Source organism: Salvelinus alpinus, chromosome 15 (genome assembly GCF_045679555.1).
Source record: "Salvelinus alpinus chromosome 15, SLU_Salpinus.1, whole genome shotgun sequence".
In the NCBI taxonomy this organism is placed as follows: Eukaryota; Metazoa; Chordata; class Actinopteri; order Salmoniformes; family Salmonidae; genus Salvelinus; species Salvelinus alpinus.
The window spans coordinates 55842997-55853247 of NC_092100.1; positions in this window are offsets into that span (position 1 = coordinate 55842997).

Sequence of the window (10251 nt, forward strand, 5' to 3'; positions counted from 1 at the left end):
ATGTAGTAACACATGTTTACTACTAGAACAGGTCAAGGGCAGGCAGAGGTTGGTAATCCAGAGCAGAGTCCAAGCGGTAGAGAATGGCAGGCAGTCTCAGGGTAAGAGTAGGCAGATGTCAATAATCCAGTGTGATGTGACAAGGTACAGAACAGGAGGCTGGCTCAGGGTCAGAGAAGACAGAATGCTCAAAACCGGGAAACCAGTAACAGACATGCGCAATGGGAAAACTGCTGGTAGGCTTGACGAACAAAACAAACTGGCAACAGACAAACAGAGAACACAGGTATAAATACACTGGGGAAGATGGGCGACACATGGAGGGGGTGTAGACAAGCACAAAGACAGGTGAAACAAATCAGGGTGTGACATACAAGCAGCAAAAATAAGGAAATATTTTCATTGGTTCTAGTCTGGGGTGGGGCATGTCTGCACAAGGTTTCAATTAATTGTTGAATAGTTTTCCCGCCACGAGCTGTGAGTATCAAATGGATCACTCAATCAAAACCAAAATGCTTTTGATCATGAGTAGTATTATGGTAATGTAAATAGTGAGCATCAAACAACTGGAAGCTAATGAGGCTCATACTGATGTTTACGTAGTTGAAGGGTTGTTCAGCTTAGTCTGAATTGGGAAACATTGATCCAGTTACTTTGAAAATGTCCTAGGCTTACTTCTACTGACAGTGGATATTCTCAGTATGTAACTTTACAGTGATTCTGACAACAGCAGTAGCGGAATTCATACAAACAGAAAAAATACTTTTTTTTTGTTCTCTATTTTGGTATATTTCTGTGCGTTGACCATTAATACAAAATTAAATAAGAATTGTATTACATTTTATCCTGTATAATAACTTGTATAATACTCTTCCGGATGATACTCATCCAATCAGAAATAAACATCTTAATGTGAATGATGTGTTATTCTGTGATGAATGGTCCGTAACCTGTCCCTCTACCTCCCCCTACAGTTCTTGCTATGGAGCTGCTAGCTGCCTGCCAGGGCATCGAGTTCTTCCACCCCCCGCTTACCACAACACCATTGGAGAAGGTCTATGACCTTGTACCGCAGTGTAACCAAAGTAAGTCAAACAGATCGGGCCAGTGTGTACACACTGTAACACACATCTCAGTCCCCTGAAATTATTGAGCACATTGGTTAATATTTATCCAATGTCCCTCTTCTTCCTGTGACCCCTCTTCTCATCATTCTCTGTCTCCTACTCCCCTGATTCGCTCCCCCTTTCTGCGTCCCCCTCTTCTCCTACACGCCCGAGCCTTCCGTCTCTTCTCCTCCCATCAATTCTCCTCGCTCTTCTCCCCCACCCTCTGCCTCCATCTCTTCTACTCCACCCTCTGCCTCCATCTCTTCTACTCCACCCTCTGCCTCCATCTCTTCTACTCCACCCTCTGCCTCCATCTCTTCTACTCCACCCTCTGCCTCCATCTCTTCTACTCCACCCTCTGCCTCCATCTCTTCTCCCCCACCCTCTGCCTCCATCTCTTCTCCCCCACCCTCTGCCTCCATCTCTTCTCCCCCACCCTCTGCCTCCATCTCTTCTACTCCACCCTCTGCCTCCATCTCTTCTCCCCCACCCTCTGCCTCCATCTCTTCTCCCCCACCCTCTGCCTCCATCTCTTCTCCCCCACCCTCTGCCTCCATCTCTTCTCCCCCACCCTCTGCCTCCATCTCTTCTCCCCCACCCTCTGCCTCCATCTCTTCTACTCCACCCTCTGCCTCCATCTCTTCTCCCCCACCCTCTGCCTCCATCTCTTCTCCCCCACCCTCTGCCTCCATCTCTTCTCCCCCACCCTCTGCCTCCATCTCTTCTCCCCCACCCTCTGCCTCCATCTCTTCTCCCCCACCCTCTGCCTCCATCTCTTCTACTCCACCCTCTGCCTCCATCTCTTCTCCCCCACCCTCTGCCTCCATCTCTTCTCCCCCACCCTCTGCCTCCATCTCTTCTCCCCCACCCTCTGCCTCCATCTCTTCTCCCCCACCCTCTGCCTCCATCTCTTCTCCCCCACCCTCTGCCTCCATCTCTTCTCCCCCACCCTCTGCCTCCATCTCTTCTCCCCCACCCTCTGCCTCCATCTCTTCTACTCCACCCTCTGACTCCCCCGTCCTCTCCTCACCCTCTGTCTCCTCACCCTCTATGTCTCTCCCCTCTTCTCAGGCCCTGGATCAAGTATAGGTTCATGTCACCAGACATTGATGCTGTCCATCATCTTCTTCTAGACCAGAAGGCAAGTGTGTGGTCATTATAGATGTCACTCTGAGCCTATATTTATTCAATAAATATAAATACGGTCATTTAGCAAAACGCTTTTAACCAGGTTTGTGTATTTGATGTCATTTTCCAGGTGTGGAACATGGCTCAGCCATACATTGAGAGTTACAGTATAAACTGAGTGGTTCGAGCCCTGAATGCTGATTGCCTGAAAGTCGTGGTATACATTTATTTTTACTGCTCTAATTATGTTGGTAACCAGTTTATAATAGCAATAAGGCACCTCAGGGGTTTGTGATATATGGCCAATATACCACGGCTACGGGCTGTGTCCTAGCACTCCGCGTTGTGTCTGTATAAGAACAGCCATTAGCCATGGTATATTGGCCCTTTACCACACCCCCTCGGGCCTTATTGCTTAAGTATAAGATGGAGTTGCTGAGTCCCGCCCCTTCTCTCCTACTGCCTTCTCATCACCATGGAAACGAGTCCGACTCGAGTGAAATAATCGTTAATATCATTCATATCAATATCATCTTTGTCTAAATGTATTGTCTCTCTGTATTTCAGATAAATATTTTCTTCCTTCCGCAACCCCAGCCACTGCAATAATTATTATTTATTCTATATTCGTTTTGAATAAGGAGTTGTCGGATAACTCCTGCATTGATTGAGGCTAGACAGTAGATTTCTAATCTTATTCGTCACGGAAACTATACTGAACTAAAATCAGTATCTGGTGTGACCACCATTTGTCTTATGTAGCGTGACACATCTCCTTTGCATAGAGTTAATCAGGCTGCTGATTGTGGCCTGTGGATTCACGTCCTTCTCCTCTTCAATGGCTGTGCGAAGTTGCTAGATATTGGCGGGAACTGGAACACGCTGTCGTACACGTCGTTCCATAGCATCCAAAACGTGATCAGTGGGTGACATGTCGAGCTGAGGAGGAAAAGGTGATCATTAAGATAACTTCCCTTTCTCAGAGGTCCTCAGCCGGCCTCTCGGGGGAGGAGAAGATGGAACTAATTGAGTTACAAAATAAACTGGATAATATATATAGAGTAAAAGCAGAAGGAGCCTTTATTAGATCTAGGAAAAAATGGATTGAGGAGGGAGAACAGAATTCATCCTATTTCTTTAGACTTGAGAAATTTCACTCTAAAAATAACGCTATCCATAAATTAAACATTGACGGTGTTATTACAGATGACCAAAAAATAATCTCTAAATACTGTAGCAATTTTTACAGAAAATTGTATAGCTCTACTACTGTCAGGAATCCACAGATATGTTTTTTTAACTCACTGAATAATGTTCACTCTATCAGTGATATAGAATCTAAACAGTGTGATGAACCCATCAAAGTTGAAGAGATTATAGAGTCTATCAAACATCTAAAGAACAATAAATCACCAGGTGTTGATAGAATTACATCAGAATTTTACAAATTATTTTCTGAACAAATAGCTCCCTTCCTATTTGAAGTCTTTTTAGAGAGTATTAAAAACAATGTTCTCCCTCCTACAATGAGTCAGGGGTTAATAACACTGATACCTAAGCCTAAAAAAGAAGTGTTGCTCATCGATAACTGGCGTCCAATTTGTCTTCTTAATAATGACTGTAAGATATTAGCCTTACTACTTGCAAAAAGAATGAAAGAAGTCCTGGATGCAATCATTGATGAAACACAGTCTGGCTTTATGAGGAACAGACATGTTTCTAACAATATCAGACTACTATTAGACATACTTGACTACTCAGACCTAATAACTGAGGATAGCTTCATTTTATTTTTAGATTTTTATAAGGCATTTGACACAGTAGAGCATCAGTTTCTCTTCCACTCCCTTGAGAGACTTGGCTTTGGGGATTTTTTCTGTAAGGCTATTAAGACTCTCTATGCAAATGGTAACAGCTCTATCAAATTGAAATATGGCACCTCACCTAGATTTGAGTTAAAGAGAGGAATTAGGCAAGGTTGTCCTATCTCCCCGTATCTGTTTTTATTAATCACCCAACTTCTTGCAAATTCTTTAAAAAATTGTCCTGTACAAGGTATTTCCATAGCTGGTAAAGAAATTATTACAAGCCAGCTGGCTGATAATACTACACTTTTTCTGAAAGACGCTAACCAAATTCCCATATCGATCAATGTGATACAATCCTTTTCCAAAGCGTCTGGTCTATACCTTAACATTAATAAATGTGAACTCATAGCTGTCAAAGATTGTGTGACACCTTCATATTATGGTATTCCAGTAAAAGAAGAACTTACATATTTAGGCATAACCATTACAAAGGATCAGAAGTCTAGAGGCTTACTAAATTTTAACCCTCTTATTAAAAATACCCAGAAGAAGCTAAATCAATGGCTACAGAGGGACTTATCTTTAAAAGGTAGAGTCCTAATAACCAAGGCCGAAGGTATCTCTAGACTAACATATGGCGCTCTATCTTTATATCTTGACAGTAAAATAAGCAAGGAGATAGACCAGATTCTTTTCAACTTTCTTTGGAGAAACCGTACCCATTACATTAGGAAAACTGTTGTAATGAACACTTATGAGAATGGTGGACAGAATTTTCTGGACTTTACTACTTTAAATAATACTTTTAAGATCAATTGGATAAAACAATTCCTAAGAAGACCCACTTCTTTCTGGAATTTTATTCCTCATCATGTCTTCTCTACTTTTGGTGGCCTTAACTTCATGTTGTTGTGCAATTATAATATTGACAAAATTCCAGTGAAACTTTCTGCTTTTCATCGGCAGGTTTTCTTGTCATGGTCCTTAATTTATAAACACAATTTTTCTCCACACAGATATTATGTATGGAATAATCGGGATATATTATATAAAAATACTTCTTTGTTTTTAGAATATTGGTTCTGAAATAATATCCTATTGGTGAGCCAACTGGTAAATGCAGAGGGTCTTTTACTCAGTTATAAGGAATTCTTATCTCTGTACAAAGTCCCTGTAACACCTAAAGATTTTGCAATTGTTTTAGACGCCATTCCCTCAGGTGTTGCTCTGTTATTCAGGAACGTGTCAAGACCTGACCCTCAGAACCTACCTTCTATTGACCCTGTTGACTCATCAGTAGGAAAGATTTGTTTCTCTTTTGGCCCATTCAACAACAGAGCGATACGAACCTTGTTTCAGCAGGATGTTGTATCTATACCTTATGTCATGCCTTATTGGAATGGATTTATTGATAATATCTGTTGGAAAAAAGTTTGGATGTTGCCACACACATACCTACTGGTTAACAAAATTAAGGAGGTTTCATTTAAAATTATTCATAAATATTACCCTGCCAACCACTATATGAAGAAGTTTAAGGAAAACATAAATTCAAATTGCTCCTTTTGTAATGACCACCCAGAAACAGTGTTGCATCTTTTTTGGCATTGTATACATGTAAGAAAACTGTGGCAAGACATCAGTAGATTTATAATTGAACACATTTATGAAGATTTTACACTATTGTGGAGAGATGTACTGCTTGGATTCTTTACATACGATAAAAATAAGCTGAAACATTTTTATGTAATTCATTTCATTATTCTTTTGGCCAAATTTCATATACACAAATGTAAATTTACTAACAAAAAAACAAATTTTCTTTGAACTGTACTTTGAATTGAACTGTATTTTAAGACAGTTAAATACTCTACTAACAAAAAAGCTGTTAAAATTGTAAGTGTATGTATGTCCCTTAAGGTCCTTGTGTAATTGTAATGTGATATTTGTACCCCCTAGATCAGGGGTGTCAAACATACGGCCCGCGGGCCGGAACCGGCCCCCAAGGAGGTTCGATCAGGCCTGCAGGATAATTTGAAAGTGGAAAAAATGCATAAAAGACATGGAATTAATATTTTTAATTCGCTGCAATTCATGGATTATCCGCTAAGGGGCGCACTCTTTCCATCAGAGTAGAAGACAAGCCGCATCACTGAGACAGACTGAAAACAGCAGACGGTATCAATGCGCCATCTGCTGCTTGTTACGACGTTGTTAATACCTTGGTCTCTACCGCTCCGCTACACCCTCATTAGCCAAAATGTCGTTATCCAAACGGAGAAAAGTAGATAAGGAGTGTAGAATTTTCAAAGAAAAATGGACCACGTCCTATTTATTTACAGAGATGCACGGAAAACCTTCGTGCTTGGTGTGTTTGCAACAAGTTTCGGTATTGAAGGAATATAATATTCGACGCCACTACGAGACTCATCACAGCGAAAAATATGACGGCTTGCAAGGACAACTGAGAAGAGATAAGATTAACGAATTGCTGGCGGGTCTGAGGAAACAGCAGTCAACTTTCATCCAGAGCCGAGAAGTCAGTGAAGCAGCGGTAAAAGCCAGCTACCTAATTGCTAGCGAAATAGCATTAGCATCGAAGCCGTATTCCGACGGTGACTTTGTTAAACGATGCATGATGAAGGCGGCTGAACTTGTATGTCCCGAGAAGCGACAAGCTTTTGCCAATATTAGCCTGACGAGGAATACTATAGCAGAGAGGATTTCGGAACTATCGGCAGATTTAGACAGTCAATTGAAACAGAGAGTCAAGTCATTTATTGCATTTTCCGTGGCAATTGACGAGAGCACTGACATCACAGACGTGGCCCAACTGGCCATATTTATTCGAGGAGTTGATGAGACATTGACTGTTACTGAAGAGTTTCTTGAGTTGGTGCCAATGATGGACACCACAACAGCCGAGGACATTTTCGGCTCTGTCGTTGCTGCATTGGACAGAGTTGGAGTGGACTGGTCCCGCGCTGTCAGCCTGGCTACAGACGGCGCGCCATCCATGGTCGGAAAGAAAGCAGGTGTCGCGACAAAGTTCAAAGACAAAGTACAAGCCCTTAATGGAGGAGATCGTTTCTGGACATTTCACTGTATTTTGCACCAGGAGGCATTGTGTTGCAAGTCGCTGAAAATGGACCACGTCATGGAGGTGGTTGTTCGCACTGTGCTTCTTTACACCAAAACAAAGGAAAGACATGATATTTTGGTTATTTATAGCAGAGTATGGTATAATTTTAATGGTCCGGCCCACTTGACATCTCCCTAGGCCGTATGTGGCCCACGATGCGAAATGAGTTTGACACCCCTGCCCTAGATCGATTGTCCATTATATATCATCTATATATACTTGTGTTCCCTTATGTACTTTCTGTATTGATTTGTTGTTAATAAAAAATAAAAAATTAATTAAATTAAAAAATTAAAAAAACTGTGGCTGAAATGTCTGGTGAGGCCATGGAAGAACTGGGACATTTTCAGCTTCCAGGAATTGTGTACAGATCCTTGCGACATGGGGCTGTGCATTATTATGCTGAAACATGAGGTGCCGGCGGATGACTGGCACGACAATGAGCCTCAGGATCTTCTCACACCAGATACTGATACTTTGTGCATTCAAATTGACATCGCTAAAATGCAATTGTGTTCGTTGTCCGTAGGTTATGCCTGCCCATACCATAACCCTACTGCTACCATGGGGCACTCTGTTCACAACGTTGACATCAGCAAACCGCTCGCCCACACGATGCCATACATGCTTTCTGCTATCTGTCCGGGTGGCTGGTCTCAGACGATCCCGCCGGTGAAGAAGGTGGATGTGAAGGTCCTGGGCTGGCGTGGTTACACATGGTCTGCAGTTGTGAGGCCAGTTGGAAGTACTTCCAAAATTCTCTAAAACAATGTTGTCGGCGGCTTATCGTAGAGAAATCAACATTCAATTCTCTGGCAACAGCCTTGGTGGACATTCCTGCAACCACGCCAGCTCCCTCAAAACTTGCGACATCTGTAGCATTGTGTTGTGTGACAAAACTACACATTTTTAAAGTGGCCTTTTATTGTCCCCAGCACAAGTTGCACCTTTGTAATGATCATGCTGTTCAATCAGCTTCTTGATATGCCATCCCTGTCAGGTGGATGGATTATCTTGGCAAAGGAGAAATGCTCACTAACACGGATGCAAACAAATTTGTGCACAAAGCTTTTTGTGCGTATTGAAAATTCCTGGAATCTTTTATTTCAGATCATGAAACACTTGTCATGTTGTGTTTATATTTTATTCTCTATAGATAGAGCATGATTTAATGTATTCAACTTTAATCAATTACTCACAAAGCAATGTGAAATTATAAAAACATTTTGCACAGAAGTTACTTTGTAATTAGAGTGAGGGCTGGATGCCATCCTTATCGCGTAATTGTTGTGGAAGATCCTAAATAAGTTTGAACGTAAATTCCGATTGAACCATGAATGCAGTCTGCGTGAACATTGTGTCTTAATTTCAATCGAACTATAATGGGGATCTTCCGCGATACTTCCACGATACGGATTGAATCTATCCCTAAATAATGAATTCAAACCTTCAATGTCCACCTGAAGAATTTAAACAGTAAACAAATATGTTTTCAATCGTCACTGAAAATGGATTTGGTATTCTATTTTGCGTTTTTACACTGGTGATTCCCCGTAACTGAAGATAAACCGAAAATTCTGAAGATTCTTACATTAGGCCTACATGTCCACACTGTATTCTTCATGTTTATGCAAAATATGGATTCATGTATGGGGCAATATACAGACGTTTTTGAGAAAGATAATATGAAGGATACATTTACTCAATAAAATTGTATTTATTGGTTCGTTTTCATTTTGATAAGAGATGAAAATGCAAGGAATTGTAGGTCATTCGTTGATGTAACAATCTAAATGTACGGCTGAAAGGCTGGGTCATTAGATTTGGGGTGGGGTCGCAATCAATTATTGGGGATAAAATGGGGTCCCCAGAAATTCTAGTGGAAAAAATGGGGTCCCTGTGAAAAAGTTAGAATACCACTGCTTTGGCACTCCATAAATGAGTAATCACATGATAATGTTATTGTAATAAAATGATCCATTGAAATTCTACAATAAATATCCAACAACTGGATTTGTATCACTCTCACTCAAGTGGATTTGGGAGTTGGTGGTAGAACAGGCTTACTTCAAAAGAAACACACTAGGGGCCAACTGTCAAACACAGGAACTGTGTAAATATGTCTTTTCTGAGAAATGCAACTGAATAAGTTTCTGTGCAAGACATAATGCTGTACCAAGCAATTTTATGGCATGGAGAGAAACCACCCCATTGCACCCAATTGAGTGTGATTAGAATCCAGTATGTAAATTATATTTACATGAAATTAGGTAATATTATCCACACTGGTAAATTGGCACTGGATTTAAATTAATTTAAAGAGAAAAAAATGTAGGCCTAAGCTACTTCTGTATGGATACATGGTGGAAATAGATAGAAGATTGAGTTGAAGTTATACAAATCAAATCAAATTTTATTAGTCACATGTGTAGACCTTACAGTGAAATTCTTACTTACGAGCCCCTAACCAACAATGCAGTTTAAAAAAATATGGATAAGAATAAGAAATAAAAGTAACAAGTAATTAAAGAGCAGCAGTAAAATAACAATAGCGAGACTATATACAGGGGGGTACCGGTACAGAGTCAATGTGCGGGGGCACCGGTTAGTTGAGGTAGTATGTACATGTTGTCACGCAAAATGACGCTGGAGAGACGAAGCAGGTACGGGGAGTAACATTTAATAAATGACGGACATATAACGAGACAAGCACAGCGTCAGCAAACAAAAACTTAGACAAGAAACAATCAATGCAGCAGCAGGGAACAGAGCAAGGGAACAGACAAATATAGGGGAGGAAATTAACATGTAATAAGTGAGTCCAGGTGAGTCCATTAACGCTGATGCGAGTGACGAGAGAAGGCAGGTGTGGGTGATGGATGGCAGGAGCGTGTGATGCAGGGTAATCTGGCGCCCTCAAGCGCCAGGGGAAGGGAAGAGCGGGAGCAAACATGACACATGTAGGTTGAGTTATTAAAGAGACTATGCATAGGTGATAACAACACAGAGTAGCAGCGGTGTAAAGGGGGGGCAATGCAAATAGTCTGGGTAGTCATTTGATTAG